The sequence below is a fragment of the Anas platyrhynchos genome, chromosome 7, assembly GCF_047663525.1.
Source record: "Anas platyrhynchos isolate ZD024472 breed Pekin duck chromosome 7, IASCAAS_PekinDuck_T2T, whole genome shotgun sequence".
Classification (NCBI taxonomy): Eukaryota; Metazoa; Chordata; class Aves; order Anseriformes; family Anatidae; genus Anas; species Anas platyrhynchos.
The window spans coordinates 24,660,824-24,687,958 of NC_092593.1; the positions used below are offsets into that span (position 1 = coordinate 24,660,824).

Here is a 27,135-nt window from a genome sequence, read left to right on the forward strand (position 1 = left end):
CAAACAAGTATATCAAAGAGAATGCTGATGGGTTACCATTTTGTTAATTCTCACATAAAGCCATCACACCTTATCTTTTACATTTGGAGCATTTATGTCTGCACTTGGCTTCTTTCTCCTTATTCCACTTCAATACCCCAACACAGCAGCTTGGCAGCAGTGTACACAAAGTTAAAAGTGAGTCTAGACCCAGACACAACCTCACAGATGTGTCTAACCATTTAACCAATTAGACAATTATCAACTCTCTTAAAAGTCGTCATGGCTCAGATAATTTCATGCTTCATTTGCTTTTCCCACTTTCTACACAGTCACCTCTGGAAAACTCGGTTACACAAGTTGTTTCTCATTTTCCTTTTCTAAGATCTTCTTTTGGCATTACTCCCTAAATGTCCATCAGATAAAAAGATTGTATCAACAGGCAATACAGGTTTTTGAAAGTGCTCTACTGAAACTGTCTGCCATGGAAACCAGGTTCACTGATTAATAAAGTTTAGCTTTCTGTCTAATAAAAAATTGTCAATGTTTCAGAAAATAGAAGTGCTATAGATCACCAGTGCCTTAGAGTATTCAGAAGCTGCAGAGGTTAGCTAAGATCACACAACCGTGAAACATTTTAGCAAAACAAAAGCATAAAACAGACCATGCAGTCCCAGTTCCCACTGCTAATCGGTGTCATGATGCTTACCTTAGTACCCAGGGCTACAGTCCACCTCCACCACAGCATTTAAACATACGCACAGTGTGAGACTCAGAAATAAATAATCCTTTCATTTCAACATAGTGCATTTGTGATGTTAGGTGCTATGAGACAGTGGGCAACCAACAAGTCCAAACAAATCAGGGCTTCTGTAATTGTGTGCTTTACTTTAATTACCCTTGAGGACAGTGTTTGCAACATGACTCCAGAGGGAGGGCAGCCTACTATTTGACATCACCACACAGTGGCACCTTTCCCATTATTATTCTTGTAATTAAAGTTAGAGGTTACTGTTTTAGATGGCTAGCTCGCTGCTACAGAGCTGTATCTTTTAAATAGGTTCTTTTTATTTTATACTTTATTTTATACTTTATTTTATATTTTTATTTTCAAAAGGGATGGTGTCTGAATTTTTGAAAAAGTTAATAAAAGGGGACCTTGGAGTGCAGGGTTACAGAGACACTTCAGGGTCATGAGATTCAGAAGAACAGAGTCCTCAAGTCCTCAAATGCGAATTAAGGAGTAGTGATTTATGTATTCTCAATGTTGGGATTGATGAATAAGTAAAAAATTAAAAATCTATAAAATTATAATACATGGTATGTACCCTCTCTTACATGGGAAGGAATGAATAAATAGATTTAAAACTAATTGATCTGGTAGCACAGATCACCACATTAGTAGTGTTATTGAACATTGATTAATGACTGGCATTGAACTAGAAACATTTTCGCTTATGGAAGCAGCAGTGCACCAGCTCTACCAGGGATATATCATAAAGAGTTTCAATGCTGTTATGTTTTCAGACTGCATGACAAGAACTTGGGCAACCCTACCCTTACTTGCATTCACAGTCAAAAAACAAATATAAAAAAATGTACTTAACAGAAAGTTTCTGTAAAATTAAATTGAAATTGGACCAAAACAAACAAACAAACAAATAAACAACAAAAAAAACCACTTTAATATATTCATTGACTTTCAACAGAACTTCAGATAGTGTAACTCTTGGAAAAAAAAGTCACCCCTAATTTCTCAAAGAATAGTTAGTATCACTTTAATATCACATTTCATAAATTAAATCTAATTAATCAAATAATATGGAAATAAACAGAAGGTAATAGTCGATGTGAAAACAGCATGAAAGGAGTTTTATGAAAACTTCCATGCAGCATGCATCTAATCTACTTTCCATGACCACACTTGAGCAGACTGGGCAGCCCCACTACCCCTCCATTCCCAACTCTTCCCTTGAGCTAGCACAGTGAGTCAGGCCACCTGGAAACAAACCAGCAACAAAACAACAGAAGAGAAATTTCCTTTCAACCAGACCCATGAGCTGATTAAACTGAATCCACGATAATGCAATGGAGAGTACTGAGATGGGGGTGTACGAAAAATGAGAAGTGTTGTGACCAGTGCTGTTTCTCACTCCTACCCAGACTCACCTGAACCATCCCTCAGCTTCCTGGCAACATAGCAGACAAATTTAATGCCTGCCAAAGTGTTTCTGGTTTTCTCTCTCTCATTCGACAGCATCTGTCGAATGTGTCAATGTTAACTCAAAATCAGCTTGTGATATGCAGCAATCCTTTTCTGCATTCACAGAGCAGCGATCCCTGCTTGTGTACCCTAGTGCTTTTTACTCAGATCCTGTTCTCCTTCGTATGCTTTGGCACAAATTCATTTGTCTGCTTTTTCAAAGGGAAGATAACACATTAGTTCTTAAACTCAGTTTGGTCCTTCTCTGCTTTCACAAACACTGTGACCCATCTGGTCTCTTTTAATGCTCTGGGACTTCCTCTTCTCCTCACAAGTGGTAAGAGCTCCAGAATTCCACTAGCACAAATGTCCCTGTACAGCATTTGTCAGATCCAGCATTTTGAAGATCCCAGTTCAGCAAAACACTAACTCGTTCTTACATTGCAATCTCCCCCTTTCACTTAACTTCCCCTCTTCACTTATTAAGATGATCATCATGTTAAAACAATTGATCTAACACCAATAATGCAAAAATGGCACCACACAATCCCAGCTTCTTGACTTCCTGACATCCATATAATAACAATCCAGCTTTTTCCCTGGTGTTTTGTAAGCATTGTAAGTGCATTTACAGAAAAACTTCTTAAAGTTTGATGCTTATTCCAGTTTCATTTCTTGCTCTTTTTTTGTTTGTTGTTTCTGTTTTAATTTTGTCCTATATATTTATATTACTCTTTCTTTATTATCCTTTGTAATTTGAACTACTTTCCATTTCCTATCTATACGTACAGTCTTTGTGCTTTAGTACACAAAGAGCTTATATTTTAGTCAAATTATCCTTGCTGCACTTCCTGACAATTTGCACTTGTGCTCTTATTAGATGTCTTTAAAGGAACTTGCAAACTCTCACAGTAAGTTTGATAAAAGAAGTAGTCAGATAAGTGAGTCTTGAAGAAAAATAACACTCAATCCTCTGTGCAGAAGTCCTTTCACTACTGGTCATTTCAGGTGCTACATTTTTTCTATTAACAAATAGTAGCATTTTGGTGCATAACTTAACAGGAAAGAAAATTAGGTAAGATGCCTATCCTGTACTTATGCCTATTAAGAATATAACTCCCTCTTATCTCTAAAACATATTTTCACTATCTTAAAATGTAATATTTTACTCTGTTTTTAAAAGCAGTAATCTTTATTTAACATTTAGTTTCCTCAGTGCTAATAAACTGGACAGATCTAAGCAGCATACAGGCTTTGGCCTGCATCCTGGAATGGGTAGAAATATTTGCCTTGTCCATTCTCTTTTTAACCCCCTGACTATTTACCGAAGTAAAGATTAAGCCTATGATTTTGAGAAGTAAGAATGAAGCAATGCACAATCTTCCATGCATTTTTCTCTGCTCTGAACTTTACTTCTCCTGTATTAAGAAATAGACCATGTTTCCAATCACTGGTCTTTAAATTCTTGTTTGAACCTTTTCCTTAACTCTCTTGAGTGCCATGCACATTTGCTATTGCTTCATACTTAGTTCTTGGCAAGACTGAAGTAATGGAGGCTTAGCTGACTGAAAGGCAATACACATTAGACACAGGAAAAAAATCTATAACATAGTTCTGCTCTTTTCCTTTTAATTACATATATTTGCTATTGAGAAATACTGAGGGAAGTAAAACTACTTGTGTACCTGGAGGTATAATGTGCAATGTACAAAACTCCAGCAAATGGTCCAAACCTGCACGCGTTACCCTGGTGTGAATCCATAGTTCCTTTTAAGTCCCCAGACTCACTGGAATTAGCAGCAGTACAAGAGTGAAATTTGGCCAGTTAACTTGAGCAGAAGGAGCTCTGTGTAGACACACCAGCTGACAGGCCAGATGCTATAGCTAGCATTTTGCAGTGCAAAGGAGTAACAAGAGGAGGTACTAGGGCATTTGTTAACGCACTTATACATTAACAAAAACTGCTGCATGCTATTCATTGGCTAATACTTCCTAAGCTGCTGCACAAAGACACCCAGTAAATGCGTGGGATACACGAACGCTGAATGGAAAAAGGGAAACAACTATGATACCACAGAGATCACAGCATCTGCATCAGGAGGACCAGAGCAACAAGCCATGCAGAACGACCTGTAGCCTGAGGAGGTGATCACAGCTTATACCCCTCTATCTACCACCACATATTCTGTACCACATGCTGCAGCTTCCTCATCACAAACACTCTCTTTCCATTGCTTTGCAAACATCCTGAATCACATCTCCTTGCACTAATTATTGCCACAGTAGCATGCTAAATTGGGCAAGAGAAGTTTGCAAAGATAGAGATGAAAGACTGGTTCCTTAGTTAAGGCCCAGGTTTATATATTCCTGTGGATACAGCAATCATGTTTTCACAGTCGCCTACATTCCAGAATGGGTTTAAAATATGCCATATATTTCTGCAATAGAACAGCCTTTCAGAGTGAAAGCATACTCCAGAATACGCTCACTGCTGTATAATCTAGGGAAGCTAACCAATCTAAACAGAGTCACTAATTCAGGAGCCAGGGTTGATTAAGGTAATTAAGAACTAGGCTCTGAACTTGCATTTTCAGAGGTATTCCCTGGAGGTCAACCACCTACAGGAAGAGCCCGTACTTTTAACATGGTCATCCCCAACAGATAACATGAGTAATCTCCCTCTGCCTCCACTGGTAGTAAGTACACCCTTATAATTTGTCTCTTTTTCCAGAATTTTCAAAACCATTCTCTGGAAGGATTTGATATTAGAGTCTGCTTGAAACTCATCCATAACTATAGTATATGCCTTTAAGCACAGGAAGAAATCAGGCAACTGAACTTACCATTAATCTGCTTTTATGTACTCTAATCAGAAAGATCGGGATGGCCTAAGTTGCTTCAAAATGGAAAAAACGTCCTTAGGTATTTAATTATAGCCAGAGTGCAGAAGAGAACTGGAAAGAGAAGAATAAATCTTTTTTTTATTTTTTTATTTTTTTTTCCAGTAGTAGAATATTTACAATAGAGAGAAGTAATCTACATCTACCCTTTAAGTTACACATATTAAGATTTTTGCTTATTTTGCCTTTTTTGTTTTAATTGAATGTCTATTTCACTAGTTTTGTTTTGCAAAGACAGTTTCTATCTTACAGCTTACTTCCAACACAGAAATGCCTACCTCTACGACACTTTTTCCCTGGACAAGAATCTCAAACATCTTCTATTACACACTTCTGAAAATTACACAAAACAAAAATGAGTCATGCAAAGTGAAACTTAATCCTCAGATGTCTTTTCTATAACAGAAAAACAGAAATGTATGTAGCATATTTTAAAACTGAAACACACATTTGAATACAGATCAGTGACCGATACCTCAATTAAAAAAAAAAAGAAACAAAAACCCCTTGTTTTTAAACCACAATGCAGCCAGAATAGGGAGATAAAATAAAATAAAATAAAATAAAATAAAATAAAATAAAATAAAATAAAATAAAATAAAATAAAATAAATCTCACCATTTTTTTCCCCCAGATTTAACAGCATTGATTTCAACAATGAACATAACCATCATTTTACAACAAAACTTAAGGAAAAATGTCTTCTGGCATATTTTAAATTATTTTCCAATATTTACTGCGAAATGTTCATCTTATGGGGTAGGATCTCACAGTATTGAAGTCTTAGCATCCATGATGAAGTAAAGGGAGAATGAACTCAAGCTGGAAATAAGAATTTCTAAGCGCAGCTGGACTCCACTGTGGTCAGAAGAAGGAAACTTCAACAAGATTTGAGATTGTAAACCACTATGTCTACATTAACAGGGGTATGAACCTGATGAGCTTTGTCCAATATTTCCATTTCTGTATGTGCATATTCAATCATAACAGTAGAGTAAATCTGTAAATCAATATAAGACCATGCGGTCTTCATATGGAGGGACAGGTACAGATCATAGATTGACAAATCAATCTATTAGGCAGCTGTATAGCAAAAATAAGGCAGACAAAAAGTTACAGAAAAGAAAAATATCTGGATGTTCTATCTGAAACGTTTATTATTATTATTTGTTTGTTTATCCTTCTAAAGATAACCTTGGTTACATAGCAAGAAATATGAAAAGGTACACACAATAAAAACATCTGATATGTTTCCAAATAATACTTGAGTTGCAAGAGTGAGGGACTAACCTGCCAGAGTAGCAATTAAGGTTAATGAGGGAAAAGCCCAGTTCCCTCTTCCACATAAAACTACCATGTTTGAAGCCAATAACCTGACCACAGCATGAGGGACAAAGCTCAAAGAATCAATATACATTTTCCATGAAGCAAGGAATTATTGGTCCCTTACTGACAATGCTTACTGTGTTAAGCAGTGGGTACCTTTCAAATTGAAAAGGATTTACAAATTGAAGAGACTGATATAAGAAGCAAGCTGTGGAAAGTCTAGCATATATAAAGAGTTACATATGTATGTGCTAGTAACAATACACAACAGACAGAGAGGCAAGGGAGTAGACTGGGTATAAGACTAGTAAAGAATTGTGGAAAGGTTTGAAAAATAAAAATATTTTTCAAATATTTTGAAATAAAAATAAAAATAAATAAAAATAAAATAAATAAAAAGACACACATACACATGGGTCTGAACATTGGGGAAAGTTTCTCAACACCAAGATTACGCTCAGTGACATTTAATGTTCATGGTGGCACTCTCTGAGCTGAACCAGACTGTGGAAATAACCTCCCAAGAGAATTTTGGAGTCTCAGCAGCACACACATCAGTATCAAGACAATAAAATAGTGTTATACATACAGCAGAAGCAAAGCTATATGGGCAACTAAAGAATTAAATGATCACCAATGGATACAGTCACTGCAGACATTAAAGACAAATTACAATAAAGATATTTACAGCCAGTGTCATATACTTTTCTTTTTTTGTAGTATAAACATGGCCTTTCTTGATTTCAAGGAGACCGTGTCTTTCAGAGATAGTTTTATCACAAATTCTAGGTAATAGATAGATACAACAAAATTTAACAGAAGAAAACAAAAACACAAACATATCCTACAATTTGCATCAGTGACGTCACAAGTGCAGTGGATTTTATCCTGTGCAGACCACAGCCTTCCTGCACAAACAGGATTGTCAAAATCTTAACATCATAACATGAAAGCATATAGAAACATCTACTTTTTTGTTGTATAAAGAAATAAGAAACTTTCATGTAATGTTTAAAGTAATTCACTTATTTTGTATCTGAAATTTGCGTTTTTGTTTTCCTGTTGTACTTGCACGTTCTTGCATTTTAATTTGAGAGAACAGTATAAACAGTAACAGAATCACTCTTAGAGTTATATATCAATTCCTGCAGAAAATTAAAGCGAACAAAAAAAATTTCACATCTAGACTTCTGTCAAATATGATTGTTGACAACTGAATAGTTTATAGTGCCCAACACACTACTTGCAAATTCTGGGAAAAGAAGGTTGCTAAAATTCCCTCTCACTCCGAAGGTGGAATTTTCCACTTTATATAATACTATTTTTGTCAAAGCAATTTGTACAGAGTCCTGCTACCACCATACATGAAATGGAAAGTTCCATAGCTGTAATGAAACTGGGAACTTTTGTTCATGGAACACTTTTATTTTCATATTTTCATTAAGGACTAACATATCGTAGTCAAGAACAGGGTTTCGTATCTGTGCAATAAATATATAAAAATTACAGTTTTATTCACAAATATAATTTGCATCTGTTTTTAAATGTTATTTTTCTATAAGACATTTCTAGAAAAGTTCATGATAACACATCGTAAGCACTGCTGCTCATTGCCTTATACCCACTGTAACAATTTGTTTGCACGCAAGTTGCTGAGAGCTCAATCAGTGAAAAGGACAGACAGCTTGCATTTAGGGACATTAGGGTTTGTGCAAGTTACAAAGAAAGATATTTATTAAAGCATTTATTTTCTTTATTTTATTTTTATTTTCTAGGGTGACTAACGACTTTCATCCATTATTACTAGATGCATCAACAATCACTGCAAAATAGGACTACACAGAATCTAAAGAAGTCATCCAATCCATCTACATAAAATGAAACCTCTTGATAATCTGGAAAGAATTCTACTTTTAAATCTATGGCATCTGTCTAGCTCTATGCTATTTGAAAATCCCTTTACTATAAAAAGGACTCAAAACACAGGGAAAATAAGTAAAGGTAAGAAAAAAGCTGGCAGAAGAAAAAGTCTGCTACTGGCTTCATGGTATTTAGTGAGATTCCTGTGCACGTGCATAGCTCAAAAAGTTAAAATCAGATCTTTGAGACAGATCTTAGTGAACTCTAAAGAGATATCCATTAAAAACTACAACTATCTGTAAGATGTCTCACATTTAAAAGAATGGTCAGCAAGATTACTTGCTACTTACTTTGCATATATTACATAATGAGAAGCATCAAGATCTTGCTTAAAGACTGGAACTTCAATTTCTTGATAGAAAATTTGGAGGAAAATTATCAGAGTGATTATTTTTATTAATTATACAGATTAATTGATGGAGTTATAACAACTGTTTAGGCATTTCAATGTTCATCCTTTGATAGCAACTAGATTAACAATGTAGTCAGGCACTGGAACAGGTTGCTGAGGGAGGTGGCGGAGGCACTGTCCCTGGTGGTGTTTAAGGAAAGGTTGGACGTTGAGATTGGGGATATGGTTTAGTGGGTAATGTTGGCATCTGGGGGACAGTTGGACCGGATGATCTTGGAGGCCTTTTCCAAACTTAATAATGTTTCTGTGATTCTAGATATTGAGAGATCTGTTCTAATACCAGTGAAAGCAATTTAGACATGTGGTCCACCTTTCCTTGAGACTCTGGAATCCCACTTCTCAAAGTTTTTCTCACACTGAAAAAGTTAGTTTCAAAAGTATAAATACATTTTTGACTTGCAAAAATATTCCACTGGTGATAGATCACACAAAAACAAATTGTATGCAACCTTTAGTTTTCAAAAGTGTTTATAGAGATGGATTTAGAAAAATAGCAACTTTGTTTTATAGGTTAAGCAACGTTGTTAGATTTAACAGAGAACATATCAGAAGGGAAATACTCCCTGGAAGATTCAAAGAGGGGATAGGATGGCAACAGGATAAAAAATGTCACCGTAAGACAAGGTACAGAACTAAGCCTGAAGTGATAATGATTTAAAGCAGGCACTGCTCGGCTTGGGGCCAGTCTGGAGTCAGCTGGTGGCCTTCAGTTCCTCCTGGTGTACACAAGACAGACATGCAGGCATATTTGGCATTGTTACATATGTAGTTGTCTTTCTCAGGAAACAAAACAGGTATAAAGAAGCCTCTATTACTCAAGTTATTGCAAATGGAGCCTGTCAATCTCAAGTGTTGCTGCTCTCTTGTCTCTCATAAAAATAAAGTTAATTTTTCTAATTGACTACAGTCCTGCAATTCCATCAACTCATACCAATTAATCTCATCAAAAACACCCGAGTACATTTGCCTACATTTATTTCAGTTTCATTTAGATTCCCTCCATTCTGTCTTGTTTCTTTTATATATTACATATATTAGCATATATTACATATATGCTTCTTTTACATATTACATATATGATTCAGGTTTATCTACAGACCTTGAAAACCAGAGGTCGGTTCAGAAAGCTTTTGGAATAGAGACAAATGAAAACAAATAAGGAAACTGAGCTTCTTGAGTGGGAGATGAGGCACTAGCAGCCCTGAAAGCTTTGAAGTTTTGTTTTATGAATATCCCCTCTATTACCCCCACCACACCCTCCAAAAAAATAAAAACAAAACAAACAAACAAAAGGCAAGAATATTTTTTTCTACGCATAAGGCAAGGAGACAGTGAGAGCTGGACATATTTCTTAATGCAAACAAGTATCTGAATAAAAGAAAACTAAAAAAAAAAAAAAAAAAAACACTGTTGCCTTTATTCAGGAGGGGTAGAAACAGGTGTAACTGAAGCCATGAGTAACCAAGGACCACATGAATATCTGTCCAGTTCTCTGAAGTCTAGAACAGACATCAGATGGTGTCTTGTACTTTTGTTACTGAACGAAGTTGTTCTGTTTATCTGTGTCAAATGAGGGCTTGTGTGATGCTGTCAAGTCTGAAAAACACCTGGTTGCAATCTCCACCTTCCATCTTTCCTGTAGAGTAGAAAAGCCTTCTTTGATAACAGACAGCTCAAATCAGGAGCCTTGGATTCAAGAAATGAAGTGACACCTTTACAAAATACAGAGCACTAACAACACATTTATTGGAGAAAGTAGCATTTGAATTCAGCTAATTTAATACTCCAGAAGATATTTTGGTACATGCTGTATTGATAGGATACATATATATTAAGAGGCAGAATTTCCACAGTACATCTCATTGCCAATAGTTTAAAGAGAATTGTCAAATATTGGACAAAAATTACTTAAAAGAATACAGTTTTATTTTCATTGACTCATCCATCATTACTTTTGTTTATGAACAGATTTCCTCATTCATTACCTCTCAACTACATAAAAACTACTTTAATTCCAATTCTCCCAGCTCTAACACCAAGCATCTTTCTTAAAATCATTCGCCTCTCACAGCTGGTTTCCAGCACTAGTCTCAGTCTGATTTACTCAAGGCTTTTTCTCCAAGAATGATTTTCAATTCTACATGTCAGTAAAATATCCAAGCCCCTGGGACCATGGGATTGAGATCAAAAGTGGCAATAGCCCCCTTTTATTTATCTGTAAGAAAAGCATTGACTTTTTTTTTACATGCTTCCTTTTTCAGATCAACACTGAAACTAGATGAGAACATTAACCTTTAACTTTTACCCTATTTAGGAGCTTTGTTCTCTATTCCATTGACAAACCAAGCAGAAACCTTGAGTTCTCCTCTTGAGGTGGCATATAATGTATATACAATGAGCATGCAACTCATGCCATTACAGAAGGCAAACCACAGCTTTCTGTTGAATTTTGAAACAGTACCTCATGCATAATTTATAAAATCTGCTGATTGCATCAACCTTACTTTGTAATATGCTTTCTGCTTTAAAATGTCACATGCAATACTTCTGTCATAGGTGCAATATCTATTACTGACTGTATGTGACCCTGCACTGGCATCCATTTTGTTGTTATCAACAATCACTTGAGCATTACAGATTTTTATTTATTTATTTATTTATTTATTTGGCGGATAACATCACCTACTTCTTTGTTGTTACTCTTTAAGTTGCCATGGAAACAAAAGAACAGTTGAATAGCAATTTTAATGCTTGAGAAATGCTTATTCTTTAGTAATAGGATGCTACTTGCCAGTATGGACTCTCAGGGTTTAATGGAAGCTATTATAAATAGTAACTTTTGAATCAAAGCCTTACTCAAAAAAAAAAAAAAAAAGGCAAAAGCCAAAAAAAGAGACTTGTGTTTCTTCCTACCCGCCTTAGTTCTACTAATAATGAACTGATGCAGAGATCTCCCTGCTGTGACACAATGCATCAACACAGGAGAGTCCTGCCCCGTATTCTGAAGTAGACAACAGTTGCTGCACAGAGAAACAGTGCTTACCTTTTCTCTCCAAGTGTCTCTATGTTGCAAGTAATCTCAAAATGGAAAAGAATAAGAAAATTCCGTATTTCATCTTCCTCACCAACTCAGGTAAATTGCTGCTACATCCACAGAAACACAACACAAGCTATGAAAATATCAAGGATCGTCTCCTTGAATTAATTCTCTTAGCCACACAGTTCTCTTCTTTCTCTAGCGCAATCCTTCCTACACAGAGTAGGAAGCTCAGACTAACAGCTGAGTCCTGCTGCTATCTGCCCATAATCCACGAACTCACATAACTGTACAACTTGCCACTGATGGGAACTGAGCGCACTCAGCCCATGGATACTTGGCACATTTCAGATTCCTGTCCTAGACGCCCAATTCCTCTCATCTCCCCACAGCTGCTGAGCAGACAGAACATAAGGGATCAACATGAGTATCACCTGAAGCCTCTTCTACCTTAAATCCTGTTGTTAATCAGTCAGAGAATTTCTAGAGGTGATTATAAGCAGCAGAATATGACTGGTTTGGTACAGAGACAACATGCAATACAGCAGAGTCTTGCTCTGCAAAGCCAACCAGTAGGCAACGTGCAGCTGTCAGAGACAGCTGAATGAATATTTTCCTACACAAGAGCTTTCCCCTCACCCTGCTGACAGCTAGCACTTGGCACTGCTGCCCCTCTCCCAAGACCTCAATGGCAACAAGAATGCAAACCCTGCCCCCAGGGACTGCAGGGTGATCCTCTCCCAGTAGCAGAAGCAGCTTTGGCTCCTCAAGCTTTGGCCCCGTGAAGACTGAGGACTGACTTTCCCTTTCCCATGATGTACAGGATAATAGTCAGGAAGAAATATTCTAGCAGGGGAGCAAGTGCTAGAGGAGACGATGAGGAAGACTGAGATGAAAAATGTTTATCTTTCTTCACCAGACATCCCGGCAGAAAGATGGCTGCACTCCCTTTCCCAGTCACTGAATCATCTCTGCCTTTGCTGCCCACAGCCCTGACTCCACACTTGTTGCTCCTCTAGCTTTTACAGAAACCTTCCTGTAAAAACCCACAGCTTTCAACAATGCCATCTCTATGTCAAGATGCATTCTGCTGACATCTGGAAGATCTCTTCACACCGAGGATTATGATCTTTTACTTGGGTTGGACAAAAACTGCTTTAGCTAAGAAGCCTTGAATTGACTCTGGAGCTCAGGGAAGCAAAAGCATTAAATGTTAATACATGAAAGAACATGCAGGCTCTGAGAGCAGGGGGTTGTTTCTCTAGCTTGGGAATTTCCAGCTGAGTGAGAACCTTCTATTGATAAACTGAATTAAACACAGGTTGATTCTGGTTTTACAAATTCTGTGATCCATAGCAAAGGTGTTTAAAGTGGAAATAAAATTCTGAAGTAGCACTTGTTTAGTTCTTTTGAGCCAATACTTTTTTATTACTTTAGAGGGAAGAGGGGAGACAATGAGGAAATAAATTCTCACAGTTGTTTAACATCTCAGACACTTGCCTGTAATGCTAAGACCTAAGGGACATGATGCAAATGATCAAAACAACAAAGAGGAATGAAAACATTAAGAGCAACTTCATCAAAAAGAGAGCGAAACCACACTTCACATACACTCCTGGCCCACTCCTCAGAGTTTCATTATTCCAGCCTCAGTTTTTCTTAAGCAGATCCTTGTTCTAAACACAGCCTACACAGTACATATTTACAGACATCCAGTGAGAAAGGAACTCTGTTCTTACAACAAGCAGTTCATAGGCATCAACAGCCCAAGGACAGAGTGCAGATCCACTCTGGGAGAGCTCCCAGGGGAGCAGGACCTGGGCATCAATCACCCCACCAACACTGCAGCAGCTGCTGATTCCCAAGGGGCCTGAGCGATCCCACTGGTCTTGGGCTCCAGGCAGAAAAATAGAGCCCAGCACATCACGTCTGACAGGACCAATCCCACACCTCTCAGAGATGGAGGCAGAAAATAAATCTGCTAACAAAATAATGTGGTTTCTGATCTGATGGAAGGGAAGGAAGTTCACTCACCATGAAACAAGGTAAAATTCAAAGAGAAGAGGAAAGACTGGCAGCGTCAGCTTAATCCTATTAGCATTTTTATCAAAAATATTTGGAATTGTTCCCATCTTGGAAGAAGATATTCTCTGAAACACAATTTAAAGAAATGTGTGACAGTGCACAAAATAGAAGGGCTTCAATTTAAAAGGTTATATGGAAAGACCATGCTATATGAGGAAGACTTTCAGAAAAGTTTGTTCTGTGAAAAAAATCCATATGGAATTCAAAAAGAAATAAAAGAGGAAACTGATAACTTTAGGGTTACACTTTATTTGAGGACTGACATATATTCAGAAATTATGAGGAATATGAGAGAATGAGCATTTAAAGTATAATAGCTATTCACATAATTTGTGAGACATGCTGGTGTAGCATCTATGTGAAGTCTAGCTTAATTCACTTTGTTTAAGGAAACTGGGGACATGGGGGGGACATAACTTACTCAAAGTGAGAGGTGTTCTTTCACCTCAGGCATGACAACTATGTATGAAAAAATAAAATCAGTGCCCTGAGATAAATTATAGACAGTTACCTTGTAGTGGTAAAGGTTTGCCTAAGATTTCAGCTCCTATATTTGTATTTTAAATATCTTAAAGAAGGACAATGACTGGGCTAGCTAGGGGTGTGGGAGAAGGGTACTCAGACTACTCAAGTGCAGAGGAAGAAAAATGTTTAAAACAAAACAAGTGGAGGGCAAATGCATATAGTATTAGAAAGGATCCAATCAAATTATGAGAATGAAGAACAGTGAAGAAATTGGCAAACTAACAAAGATCATTGGGAAACTTCTAGCAATAAAGACAAAAAGGAATTAACAGTTTTCTTGCCATATTAGTTTAGTACTTTCTATCTAGGCCTTAGTCAATGAAATGAGTGACTCCTTGGTGTTCAGGTATAGACCTGGGAAGCCTTTCTGTCTAGAGGTTTGGCAGAGAGGAGCCACACTGCTACTCACAGCAAGGGGCTCTGGGAAGAAGCTGGTAAGGTGATTAGAACATCCATGCAATGACCTTGTAGCACCTCACGTTAAGAAACTGCTGCCTTTCCAGTAAGTCCACCTTTGTTTCTCATGGTGCAATCATTCCAGATGCAGTTTAATGGGAGTTTGCATATTTCTTCAGAGGTCAGCATCAGGTACTGGGTTATTTATGTTTCTGGTTCCTTAGGGTATGACAGCATCAAGAGGATTTTCAAAATTCTTATGAAAGGTTTTAAAATTCCACCTGGAATTGTATTCATAATTGGCAGTATTATATAATTTTTAAGTACAGAATGACTCAGAATTGGATATGAAACACTGACTTTATAGCAACTTTGTTATGCTTCTTAATATTTCTTACACTTTCCTTGCTCTAAGGGTCTAAGATTTCAATCCCTGATGTTTGGATTTACAACTAATAATTCCTCTCTTTCATGTAGAAGTCTTTCCTTTGTTTAATTTTAAAAAGCAAAGACAGTGCTGAAATCCTCATTTTTGTTAAACTTGCATAACTACCTCTCAAAGCACTTCTCAAATATCTGTAACAGAAGGATTTCCCAAATCTTACAGCTAGTCCTCTAAGAGCAAAATAAATCCCTGTGCTTTATAGACTCAGCATGTTAAATGTATATGGATGAACGTTTTCTATGTAGACCAAGAATTAGAAAGTTTTTTTTTTGTTTTGTTTTGTTTTTTTTTTTTTTTTTTTGTTCTGTGGTTAGTTTTCCTGTAAACAGCCCACTCTCTTCTTCCACAAATGCTGCTAATTCTTTTAAACTCTAAGATCTATTCAGATCTTGTAACCTATCTTTGAAATAAAGACTATTACTATACTGTAGTGATACTGGGGAAGCTAGTAACAGCTTTTACTTTTATTTAAATCTTCTTATTCCTATCCAGGAATCCAGATGAATTTTTTTTTTGTTTGCTTGTTTCTTTCACTATTATTAAGTCTTAATAGAATTCCATCCCTTTCATTATCTCATACCATTTCTCAATGGCCAAACTTGAACAGGGACTCAAAAAGTAAAATGATACTGTTATAAATATCCCAACAGCAGACAGCTAAAAAAAGTAAGTTGACACCATTTACAGCTGTTGGAAGTAAGTATTTGGCTTAAAGAACTTCTATGTGATCTAAAAAAATATTTCAAACACCATATATACAGAGTATGCCACTAAAAGTAACTGCAAGATTACTGCATACAAAAGAAACATCAATAATCAAGTGACAGAACACCAAACATCACCTTTATGAACCCGGCACCCAGGATAGGAACCACAGACTAACATGATCACAGGGAAAGTGATATTCAAAAAGTATTTACAAGTTCTCTAAATAAAGACAATTTTGAAATAAAATATTTTAATGATGTGAGATCCTTAAACACAAGCAGAGAACACCATTTCTAATGCTGCTACTATGATTAGTTTAGAAGGAAATAGTATATGTATTCCTCACTGTAGCACAAATGTTTGAGGAGTAAATATTGTAAGCAAAGAATATTCCTTAACTTGATGCACTGGGACATAACCATGAGTGATAAGATTGAAGAAGGAAATGAATGGTATTCCTAAGGATGAATACTGGGAAAACCAGCAGGGCAACTTGACCAATAAAGCAAAAGGAGAGCATCCCATGAGAAAGGTGGGAAAGCCAAATGGCATAGTACCTCTGCAAGAAGCTCAGAAAATAATGAAGATGGTGAGTGTAGCCGATTTTCAGATATTTTAATATCAATTTCACTAATGTTCCAATTTTATTTTTAGTATTCAACTATCAGATGAGTTTTCAATGTGATAATTACTGTAATTTTAAAATTTTAAGAGCACAGAGCCATGGAGTAATCTTGTAGTCTCTAAAATTGCTGATTTTGAAGTATATATTTCACTATTGAGTGCATTCAGTGAAAAGCTGATTGATTTTGTTCTACAGCTGGAGTTGAACTTCATCAGAAACTACACATCACTCCTGGTGGATGACTGCACTCAAGATGCGGAACCAAATGGAAAATGACCTCCCTTCTAAGATTTTACTTCTCTCTCATTTAAATCAGATAAATACCAGATCTTAAAGATTTCTGAGCCTATTTCTGTTCTCACATATGCTCACATCAATGAGATTAATTTCATTAACCTCACAGGATGCCCAACAATAAAAAAAAAAAAAAAAAAACTAATTAATTAAAACAAAACAAAATAAAGCAAAATAAAACAAAAAAATACACGAGAGAAAGAGACAGAACAAGCCAGTCAGAAGACAGTTTCAAGTGAAGTCTGTGTCCCACACCACACTGATCTGCACTACATAAGGCACCTGATACCCCACGGACATGCTAATCAGCACATCAGAGCTGCAATACATAATTTCAGGAACCAACTCCTCATTCCACTGTAATAAGTGGCAAAAATGCCAGCAAAACCATAATTAGAAGCTAACAATTCAATGCTTAGGAATAACATTTACAGGAAAATAGAATACACAGTGCTTCTACTTCATAGCCTGTCACAGCACAAATTATAAGGACACTGGTAAAAAGGGACACTTCACCACTTCACTCTGTCTCCAAATATTCCCTGTATCTTTTATTGTTTGAACAGCTACCCTGTCAGTGCCATCAAAATCCCACAGGCACAGAAATTACTTTTTCAGTAAAACTATAAGATTGAATCTCTATCCTTATTCCTCAATCTTTTCAAAACCTTTAAACAATTTGAATTAGTCTCCTTTTATGTCTATAGTGCCCTTAGTTTCCTATAGCTCTAAACACACCTGGAGTCAAATCTCACTTCCCACCTTCAGTGATATCCTTACTCTGCTCTTGACTGTATTTTGTTTTCAGTTCAGCAGCCTCACTGCTTCTGTAATTCTCTCTACCATAATACTGTTGATACTTGTTCTGATGTCTCTTCTGTTCTTCAGTTTTTGACAGCACAGTTAAAAAGCAAAACCAACAAAAGTGAACAAATAAATAAATAAAAAACAGGAGTTGCAAAGGGATGATTCTTACAAAACACACACTTCACCCATACAGAGTTTCTTATCAGCCCCAGCCATTGATTCACTCTCATCGGCATCTTGAAAGCTAAGTTTTAAAAGGCATATTCCAAACACTGTAACTAACAAATCCCCTATTTATAAAGCAGCATTTTACTAAGTTTCCCTTAATTCTAGAACTTTGGGCTACCTGAAAGAAAATAGTCTGGCATTTGTATTAAACTAAATGAAGTTTCTTTGCTTTGCCAGAACATGGGATGGGAGACAACAGGGATTTATGGAGAGCTTTAGCTCTGGATGTTTTCTTTCAGGACAAATTAATGAATTCCTATGAGTTTTTAATTATTATTATTATTATTATTATTTCTTTAGGACTTACAGCTTTTTTTCTTTTTTAATAAGTGAATAAATCTAAGTTCCTAAATTAATGTCTTATAGTTAAATTAATATTCATACATCAAAGCAGACAAAACCTGATTTCTAGTCAGGGCCAATTTTTCTATGATTTACTCATACACACAGTTCTTTGGCTCTCTGTCAGGAGATAAACTCACCAATATCACAGGGCTGCTTTCTTGTCCTATTGTGCTACTATCTGTCATGCAAGAAAGCTGACAGTAACTTTTCAAAGAACTTTTCAGAACTATTTTTAGATCTATTACTGACATCTCTACCTAAGTTTCAGCTGTGCCACCATGACATGCTGACAGTCATTAATATACTGTAACTCAAGTCACTAAAGAGCAGCTGTTGATGTCAACAAACTGATTAATTTTTAATCACAGGACAAAGCACGTGAATCAACCAAAGAAAAGGCCTGGAAGTTATCATCAAACAACCTCTATAATCTATATAATTCTCCTAAATTCAAGTAAAACAGAAATAAAAAGATTTAATATTTATTCTTAAATAGCACAGAACTTCCAAAATAGATGGGAAAAAATGCTTTAAGATTTCTGGGAAAAGCATAATTCTTTTGATATTTTAGCTATTTTTCTGGGATTAAGAATTAGATGTCTATTCATAATTCTAATATTGGATTAAGCATCTAAGATTTATGCTACAAAAAATCAAGAAACATAGAACTGCATATGTTTTCCTATCTTTCTTTTAAGGTAACTTTGGATGTTGTATTTTATATCACATTTTCCAGGGCTAACTCATTAGCCTCTTGACATAATTATATCATTTAGTCTAAGTCTGGTTTCATGAAGCACCTCATTTTGGAAAGACCCACCAAACAGACTGCTAAACAAGAAACCTGAACCACATAAGATTGAAAGGTCAGCCCTTGTGCATCCCCAGTGGTGGTGAAAAGAAAGAGCCTTTCAATTCAAGTACAACAAGCAAAAATGAGGGTCCTGGTCTATCATTACAAGTATGTTTGATAATTGATTCTGAAAATATATTCTTAATCTTTGAACTACAGCTAATATTTCATCTTCAGCAGTACAACTTTGTATCAGGGAACTACTTTTTCCACAGAAATCATTATCAGCCTGTATCCAAATGCAAGTTATGAAATTGAATGTTTACTATTAAATTCCAGAAGAGAAATTTGAAAGTGTTTGTTATATCCAGCAGCTTGGTCAAATACTTCTTACTGTTTAGTCTTTGATAAAATTTTTTGTTTTCAGAAATACAATCACCAGAGTTGACTGGTATTTAGTGTCCTTATGAAAGTTGCAAGATATTTTTCCTTCAAGACTGTATATAACAAGTATAGCAGCTAAATTATTAATGATCCCCACTGTGGTTTAATCTTCCATTTAGAATTTAATTAAGTCTGAGGAAAAAAAGTGCAAGAAACCTATTGGCTGATTTGTGCCAATTAAATGCCTAAGCCTTTCACACCTCCTTGCATATGCCGGTCTTTACTTTCGGTCCACTCTCTAAAACAACACTAAGCAGCCAATTTCACCACCTCTTTTTTTTTTTTTTTCTCCTGAAGTCAGCTGCTAATGCAAAGGCATTTCACAAACACACGGGCAGCCACAATGTTATGTTGTGCTATTACCACAACAGAGAGACAGAGGTAACATGAGAGTATTCCTTTTCATCTAGCATGGTGTCTCACCATGTCAGACACTGACAAAACTTGTATTACTAAAGCTTCAGGTAGTCTATATATGAAGCCATCTTTTCATTTACCAAATTACCATGATACTTCCTAAATGCAGATGACAGAGATAGATGAAAATGATGCTGACCACTCCAGAACCTCCAGCCTTCTATGATAATATTCGTGAAATGTTTGGAAATGACCACACCCTTACTAAGGTATGGTTTAAAACAACTTCTAATACCTGTTTAATATTACTATGAAATCTCACATAAGAAGCCAATCTGATTATTATGACAAGTATAAATTGAAATTTGAGCAGTAAGAAAAGTGGTTTTGCTTAGGCTTTTCTCAATCAGGATAGGTTATTGTATAAGATTAAAACAGATTATTCAATATTTTATTCTATAAGATTAAAACAGACACCATCCAAGTTATTAAGCAATATGGTGTTTTAGTGTAATATCGTAAAGTGTATGACTGAATGCTTTCATGAGCAAGAACAAGAAATGCTGGTAAGAAGGAGCAAAATATAGTAGGATGAACTTGAGCATTCGTTTGTGTTGAGCAAATGCCTTGACGTTTAACAATACATGTATTGTTGAAGAATTACGAAGAGTAAGAGTTCAAAAAGAAATTTTCTTTACTCCATTATGAGAACTCTCTTTCTTCAGGTTCCCAATAAAATTTGGAAGGAACCATCTAATTCTTTAGCCATAACCTTCAGTTTAGTACAAAGCACAGCTTCTCTGAGGACATGTATTTTAGTCTAAATACTTGTAAAAGTAGAGGGAAAAAATGCTTAGAATCTAATTTAGCTAAACATGAAAACCTCAATGTACATTCTCTCTCTCTTTTTTCCTAGTTTTCCTTTTTCCTTCCTAGTTTTTCCTTTTTTCCTTTTTTTCCTAGTACCACACAAGCACAACCATATAAGCAGTATGCTAAGCAAGAAAGCAATACCAGATAGAGACATGAAGATCTGAGTTGGCCAAACACTGTTGTTGTGGTTTTTTTTTGAAAATAACATTAACAAGTACCTTGTAAATGCTGCTGAGATGCTTCATCTCTTGTGGATAATTGCATTTATCAATGTTATAACAATTATTATCTCTTTAAGTGAAGGAACTTGCTTTATCAGGTAACCCTGGACACCAATTTGGATCTGTGCCCAAAGAACATATATAACAGTTCTCTGGGTAACATTGCCCTTTGAAATATATATCTGAGCTTCATTTCTCATTGGTAACAATGTTTAATGAAATCACCAAACAAAAACTTCAATCGCAAAGACTAGACAATTAAATTGGGTTTCGTAATGTGAGCTGAACTTCACTTACTGGCTTGTATTATTACAATAGGTAACACACTTAGAATAACTAGGGGGGTTGCAGGATACTTTTTATTATTAAGACCATGTTTTTTCAGTAGCCTATAATCTGTCAGTCTGACAGCTGAAATTTTCCTTGTCTAGTTTAAATTTCTGTTATCATTTTAAATTTTAACTCTCTTCTGAGAACACAATAAAAATAAACTAGAGGGCATATATGCTTAAAAAAAAAAAAAAAAAAAAGAGAGAGAGAGAAAAAATGATAGATATCATCCAGTTATGATTACCTGATAATCTCCATTGTTTAGAATTCTTAAACCTTTTGCGGAGGACTACTCACACTTCTATTGACTACAGATATTTGAAGAATCTCTTGTGTCTGTCCGCCTGATCTTTTATCTATTGACAAAACTTCTGAAGAGTTAAAAATCATCAGTTCTTACCCTCACCATTATCCCACAGAGACTTCAACGACTTTCCAAGAACTCCAACTAATCTCAGAAACAATCCTGTTATATAAAAGCTCGTGTCATACCTTCAACCTCCACACACTTGTTCCCCTACAACAGTTGGAGCAGTAAAAAAGAACACCAGGGTAGTGAACAAAATATCCACTCTCAAAACTGAAATTTAGCAAAGTGTCTCAATACTTCAGCTACCTGCCCTCCCTCCAATAAGCAGTTCTCCACAAGGAGTAAGGGGGCAGGCAGGTCTTTCTCTCAATAATTCTTTGCACATAGCACATGCCGTTCACAATCATTCTTAGCCACAGAATTTAGGGAACAAAATTTTTCAGAGTCCTCACAATAAGTATATTGGAAAGAAAAGGAACCAAGACAGGTTTGACTTCAGAAAAGTTCCTGGATGCAGCAACCTTCCTCTAGAATTGAAAAATTTCATCTTAATTGTCAGTTAATATAATCAGCCCTACAGTTGAGACAATTACAAGTATTAAGTATGCTGTCCCCTCTTGCCCCTTTCTGGTTGCACTGAGGTAGGCTGTGTTCTTGCTTCCCTTGCCTACAAGCCTGAGAACATGCCCCTGAAGGCACCCAGCACAAACAGAAATAAATATCACAACAAAGATTGCAGGAAGATTTATATTCTGTATATCATACAGAAAGAAATTATGCTAAGCCATATCAGAACCAGATTGTTCCATAACTAATATATGGAGTCTCACAAAAATGCAAGTGAAAGACCTGATCAAAATCCCAGGAATTAAGCCAGGAGAAATCTGTTTCAAATACATTTTTAAACAATCCCTTGCTTTAATTGCACAACTCCAAATCTCAGCCAAAAGGTTCTACAGAATTCAAGCCAAACCCATCCGCAACCGTACCCATCTTGAACTATAAAGAAAGTTGTTGTTCACAGGGATCCTACCTTCTTTTACCAGCTAAACCAAGTTTTGTAGGAGAGAGTACTGCTTGTCTTTGTGTCTACTACCCTATTGATTGTAGTGTAAATATTAGGCTTCCTGCTTGTGGAGAAACTACTGCAAAGTTTCTTTCAGTTCTGTTTGCACATTTCAAACGTGTGCGTGGTTCAGAACAGGGAAGTTTATGTAATGTTCCAGAGAAACAGCAGTACATCACGGCTCATTTTAATTCAGGTATGAATACATGACACAGATGAATTCACAAAACGCTCCTTTCATCTGAAATTTAAGTAGTAACCCTATTTCCCCTGAAGGTTTAAGCTGCTTTAAGTGACGAAATGATTATATTTTCCTGTTTCTTTAAAGCAGTACTGGATAGAAACAGCTTAGGATGAATCTCCTGAATTTATTCAAAAGAGAGCACACCATCAGCTATAAGGATATTTGAATAAGTCAATCCAAAAGATCTCAATGTTCTCTGCAACTCCAGAACATGATGATTTTAAAGTTTGCTGGAAGCACTTTAGTAGTAGAGCATACAAAATCATCTTTTCCCCAAAGGCCAAATTCTCAAGTATTAAACAAAGCCAACTATCTACTTGCAGAAAACAAGAAATCTGTAGGTGCACCTGGAATATTCACCTATCTAAACACAAACATATGACACAAATTTTATATGCACGCTGTCCTTCACTTCCCATCACTGAACATCCTGCTTAACAGTAAAGCTGGCTTCATCTTTCCTATAGAGAGAGCTTTTTAAAGTTATTGTTATTAAGAAATATCATTGGCAAAGTGACAGTGGAGTACTTCTGTACTTCTGGATTGCTCTTGCTATCCAGACACCCACCATAAGCCCAGGGTCCTGTTCAAACACACCCTTTTCTGCTCTCACTGCTGCTTCGTGCTCCTACCCTTGCTAAAACTCACATTATCTTCCATTCACAAGTTTCCACATTCTATTGGGTTTCCTCTTTCATTTGGGTCTCAGTTTAATAGAGCTGTATGTTCTGTATAAAGCAGTTTTGATAAGTTAAAACAACCCTTTTGCTCTGTTTGTTTGTTTGTTCTTTAAACTTTCTGCACAGACAGAATTTTCTCTGCAGTTTTCATTACATTGTAACTGTCCCCTAAGGCTTGATACCAACTCTGGGACTCTCACTTCTCTCCCTCTGCTTGCAAGCCACGTTGCCAGGACAGTGTCACCTTGGGCTCACCAGCTCTCGGCCAAGAGCAACAGACAGCCACTGCCTGGCCGAAACACAGACCACCCAGCACCTAGACCTTATCTCCTGGGAGCAGGCAGAACTGAGATTTGGGGCTGTCTACACTGCCCAGCAGCCCTTTGCTGCAAGTGACACGCAGCAGCCTTGCTCGTCTTGCTCGTCACTTGAGCCAGTGAGAAACTGCAGGTAAACATGAATCTTGCTGTTACCTTGCTGTCTGGTAGTAAGCAGGGAAGTTCTGACCAGTGATCTTAGATAAGCATCCTGAAGAAGGCATGGGAGGCTCCAAGTTCAGAGAGAACAAATACATTTCTAATACAGAATGCTGAAATCACTGAGCAAGCAGTAAGAACAACCAAAGAGGCAGATTTCTCTCAGACTTTGCTGTTAAAACCTTCCATAGCACACATTTCTTCACAACACAGCAAATTATCATCATGACTGTGACTGAATACAAAACATGAGACAGGGAAGCAAAGGTCTAGAAAAATCAGAGGGCATTTACCTACCACAAACACTTCAGCACCCAACCTGCAATACTGTGGTCATCAAATGAAACACGAGCACAATGTCTCGGGCACATACGGAGAGAGACCGGGCAAGGCTTACAAAATAGCTGTACTTGCAATCCTGAAGCACCTACAAATATGCAACTTACTTTGCTTAAATCTGACCAATCTAAAAACTACACGAATCCTAAACTCTCAACAAAATCATCTCCCTAGGGCATTTTCTTGCCTTTAGAATATTAAAACAAGGAGATGGTAACCAAAAATGATGGTCAATGGATACATGTCTTTCTCGGTAAACTAAAAGAAAAAAAAATGTTTTAAAAACAATGAAAGCCTATGAAGCTAAATTTTCCACAGCCCAGAGATGATGATACACAGAGCAGAGAGAGTTTTATAATGTTCAATTCACTGCAAATGAGCATTTCATCAGTATTTATTTTGATATCAGAAAAAAATTCCAACTGCATTCCTCCCAATAAGGTTGCCTTGTATGACATAAAAATGTTTTCTACAAGGTAATCTTTTAACTACAAGCAGGACTTTGAGGATAGAAGGAGAGAATTTATCTGTTTTCAACCTAACAAGACATCCTAAGAGGAACTTTCTGAAAGCATCATGCAGATATTTAACATTGGTGTTAAGCAGTACTATGAAATCTGCAACATATTAACATTTCATAAGCTCAATAATTTGAAGTTGTTCTTTAAAAGAAGGCATTCCCTATTTCAAATGTTATTACTATTTATGGTTGTTGGAACTCTCATATAACACTGTATCAGTCAACAGGATTTAGCAGCATAATACTAAAAGGAAATTAAATACATTCAATAATCAGGCATTAAATTTTTACGCTCAACTATCAGCATGTTCACAAGTAAGAAACAAATTTATTTTAATATTTAATATATTCTTCCAATGGGCTTACTAACAAGAATTTTCATTTATATCTTTCCTTCAGAAAATGTCATGATTACCATCTTAACAAGGGAAAAAAAGAGAAAGAAAGTTCAAATGCTGATTTTGGCATTTGTATTTCTCTGATGTAGTTTACCTAAAGATGAAAAAGTATCTAGAAAAATAGATCATAGACACTCACAAAGTTAATATTTCCTAATTCAACTACTCAGCTCCTAAACTATAGCACACAATTACAGCTTTCACTAATGGGTTGCTATTAAAAAATAAATCAGCAGAAACACTGCGTGCGTTTTTGCTTCCGTTCAACCGGAGCAAGCATACAGTGTTGTATTATGCAGCTAGGTGAGACAGCTTTCAACCTCCACATGGTATTACTTACCCAGAAGCATGTTTCTCATCTACAGTTAGTTCAGCAGAATATGAAGCTCTGCACAATAGATCTAGCAAAGGGAATGTTCCCACAAACTCCTTTTTTGACTCGGGTTGAGTTTTGAGCAGGGTTTGAACTCGAGCTGCTGAGAAATATGCCTTGCCCCATAAAGCCACAGGGATACTTTACTTCACTCTCATTGGTGAATGACACCTCTTCAGACTACACCGAAGTGATGCAGACAGTCAGTAGCTGGTGCCACTTTAATTTGAGGAAACAAAACCACAAGAGAAAGAAAAAAGCAAGTAGACACTACTCTAAAGTTTTAAAGTGGTATATTTTAATAAAGCTGCCCTGAAACTGCTTTTAGTTGCCTAATCTTTGAGCAAGGCAAAGACTCCTTGCAGAACTCCTGTGTTACACAGGGTGTTTATTTACACAAAACTAAGTGTCTCAACAGTAGGCTAAATTCAGGTTCTGTAAAAGAGAATGTCTGATGTTACCACAGTGCTTGATTACCTCACAGCTGAATTTGTCTCATTAGATACAAGATACTTCTTTTAAAGAAATATCAGCAGTGAGCTGGTTTGAGATTTTTTAAACCTGGAATAGCATGGCTCAAAAATCACCTCCAACCCTAATCTGAACATGGAATAGAAATGTTTAGAATGCTACATGGTAAGTACCGCAAGTCCATTAAACCCCATGTCAGACTGGTTCTGTGCAATCACAGTTAACCCCTTATTGCAAAAGCAAAAGACAAGACACATGAAAGCTGGGACTGGAACAATAAATTGCTAAAGGAAAGAGGTGTCCATGCCCTGGATCACCTTGCTTTGGGATGTGCTGTTGCAGCACATACAGTCTGTACAGAACTTCTGACGCCTCAGAAGAATGCTTCCAAGAACAACTAAATCAGGATGCTTGAAAAAAAAAAAGTTTATCAAAACAAACATACACACTCATGCATCACCAGGAAGTCCAAGAGCATTAGGGACAGTTCTTTATCTGATGCAAATTTGTGCAGTTGTAGTAAAGTCAGACAATCCCTCATAGTCAAACTGAGGATTATGAAACAAACTTTGTGTAGAACCCTCCAACTTCAGTGCTTTGCCTTAGATGTACAGAGATAAGAACTACTTAATTTCCCTGTTTGCTTTTATAAAAATAAGAGGATGGGAGGAGGGGGAGAATAGTATTTTTAAAAGCAAACTACTTGAAACAAATTTCCTCAAACCTAGAAATAATAGACAAAATGTTTCTGAACAGATTAATTTTGTATTCAGTCCTTCATAAAACATTGTTCCAGTGACAACACCCTTCTTTAGGGTGTGACTATTGGTTACTCAAAGCAGCACACATGAAACTTCAGCCTAATCTTCTTATTGTATTCTAGAGCCTACCACTCCTCATCCTCTCTACTAAAAAGCAGTTTACTTCAATAATTACCTGCCAATATGAATTGGCAGCAATTACTTGATTTTGTTACATGTCCTGAACTATTCGGTACTCTTAAGA

At 36.4% G+C, this 27,135-nt stretch overlaps 1 protein-coding gene across 15 annotated transcripts in view; it reads right to left on the bottom strand.

The window, feature by feature from the left end:
• ZNF385B (zinc finger protein 385B) overlaps positions 1-27,135 on the bottom strand; it is a 169,584-nt gene that overhangs the window by 67,482 nt on the left and 74,967 nt on the right. For 2 of the 15 annotated variants that reach the window (XM_038182146.2, XM_027461309.3), the window contains exon 1: positions 11,784-12,205. The exons of 9 other annotated variants lie outside the window; for them this stretch is intronic. The gene's annotated coding sequence lies outside the window, so the exon portion shown is untranslated. Of the gene's footprint in view, positions 1-5,025; positions 5,137-5,360; positions 5,416-11,783; positions 12,206-18,372; positions 18,422-27,135 lie in introns of those variants that run through there. 4 more of the 15 variants (XM_027461308.3, XM_072041033.1, XM_027461306.3 and 1 more) reach the window with 4 other exon arrangements.